The following is a 2,175-nucleotide window of genomic DNA, read 5'->3' as shown; positions in this document are numbered from 1 at the left end:
GGTGCTCAATTTCTTTCTGTGGGTACCTTCCAGCTGCCTGCACTGCCGCCACTTGATCTAGCTGCAGGTAGAGGAGCCGACATCCAGGCCCTGCGCCATCTGCCTTCCAGGAGGCTCGGATCTCTGGAATCCCAGCCAGTGCCGGCTGAGTCAGGCCGGCGACCTGCACATTTCTCATGGGGAGAATACTTACATCCAATAATCGAGATGCCATAGACAACCTGAAGTAGAAGGTAGTGAGTGCGCTGTGAGCTCAAAAGCAAGAGCCCTGGCAGGCCTTAGGGATCATTTGTGCAAATGCCTTGGGCGCTCTTCAATGGATGACCCCTATGGGGTGGAGACAGTGTTAATGATGCTTTAACCGCTCAGTTATTTCCTTTCCCTTTCGTTTTCCTTCTCTGGGCGTGGTCTCATTCAGTTTGACTTGCTCTGTGCGTGAATTTTTACGTTTCCACGTTGACTGAGCTGGCCCTGGTGCTGAAATCTCTGGATCTAAAACGAAATCCTACTTAACAGAAACACCCCTCAACCAAAACGTGCGTGTTACTCAAGGTAAAATCCAGTACCCCGAGATGGACCACGGCCCTTGGCAGGAGCTCAAGATGCCCCGATAAGCAGGGCTCTGAGCAGGCATGCGAGCGTCCTGGAGGAGCTTCGCCCTGTGGTAAGGGGACCTCGCAGCCGTCACCGGATAGCAGCGCTTTTGTGGAGGGGAGAGGATTCAGGTATCCATCCCCACTGCGACTTTTTGCACAAAAGCCCAGTGAGCTGGAGTGGCTGCATATATGGGGCAGACTTGTTCTTTCATCTGAGCACATTTTAATTTAGACCCTTTAAAATCAGACATAAACTTTTTTTTTTTTTTTTTTCAGGAGCGCTATGTGAGTACGTCACTGTCTCAGGGATGTTCCCTTTAGGGTTTTTCTCGAGCTGGTGCTAAACATTGTTATTGCACTCATTTCTCTACACAGTCTATTACTCTCCCAGACTTCAATTGGAGAGCTGAAGCCTGTGTTTCTAGGACCATTTTCTTAAGCTGAGATAGGTGTTAGAGAAGATAACAATCCCCAGAAATCGCATGTAAAGTGTTATTGGATGTATGCATTAACACAATTTATTTTTGCTATTTGCTGAATTTAGTGCTCTTTATTGGTTTTTGAAAGAGAAAGGGTCACAGTTTTGTCAAACACAAAGAAAGACATTTTCAATGTTTATATGCTGCTCTAAAACAATAACTATGCCTTTATGTAGCTATAAAGTAACATTATAAATGCATTGGTACCAAGGGCATCCTCTGCATGTGGCATTCTCCTTGGTACTATGGGATGTAGCTCCCCATATGTAAAAGCAGTTCAGGGCTTTAGGGCTGATGGAACATCTCCACACATAGTAAGTTATTTATTATTTGTAGCTTCCTTGGAGAGAAATGCCATTTCCATTATTATCTCTAATGGTCATCAGTTCACAGATGAAGGACACCTTGGAGGGGTTACGAGACTTGTTTAAGGTCTAAATGTTCCAGCTTCAACCTGATATGCTCCCCCCACCCCCTGCTGTGGACACACAAAGTCACCAAGATCCCCGGTCTCCTGGGAGCTCTCTTCTGGCCCATTTCTCTGGCTTCACTCAGGCACAATATTAAAGAACCCAGGGTAGCCGGGTGCTGTATCATTTCTTCAGAGGTAACCAAAGACTGTGACTACACAGACTTCCTAAGTGGATCATGCCAGTGTGTTTATGATTATGCTTATTCTACATGGATTGAGAAACAAAAAGTATAAATAGATAAAAATTATATCTACTTTCCTATTTCAGAATGCCACATGTGACCTTACCTCTTGATCACAAAGGAAATAAAATTAAATATACATTTTCCTCCTCCCCCTCTGTCTCTGATCCTACCTCCTTTTTGAATTCTTTCCAAGAGCCAGACTTATGAAGAATATAAAGAGAGAACTATTCTGACATCAACTTGTGGAGCATTTCAAGCATATTACAGGACATACAGGACATTCAGCAGGAGGTACAATCCAACTGACTGATTCTCGTCACCCTGTTGTGTCAACTCTGCCCCTGAAGCCACCCCTCCCAGGGCTCCTACTGAGGTGGCCAAGGGAAGAGAATACTGTCTGCCTATAAAATACTCATCATCTATGCCGGATGAAGGAAATGCAT

The sequence above is a fragment of the Sciurus carolinensis genome, chromosome 5, assembly GCF_902686445.1.
Source record: "Sciurus carolinensis chromosome 5, mSciCar1.2, whole genome shotgun sequence".
NCBI lineage: Eukaryota > Metazoa > Chordata > Mammalia > Rodentia > Sciuridae > Sciurus > Sciurus carolinensis.
This window is presented reverse-complemented; position numbering follows the sequence as displayed.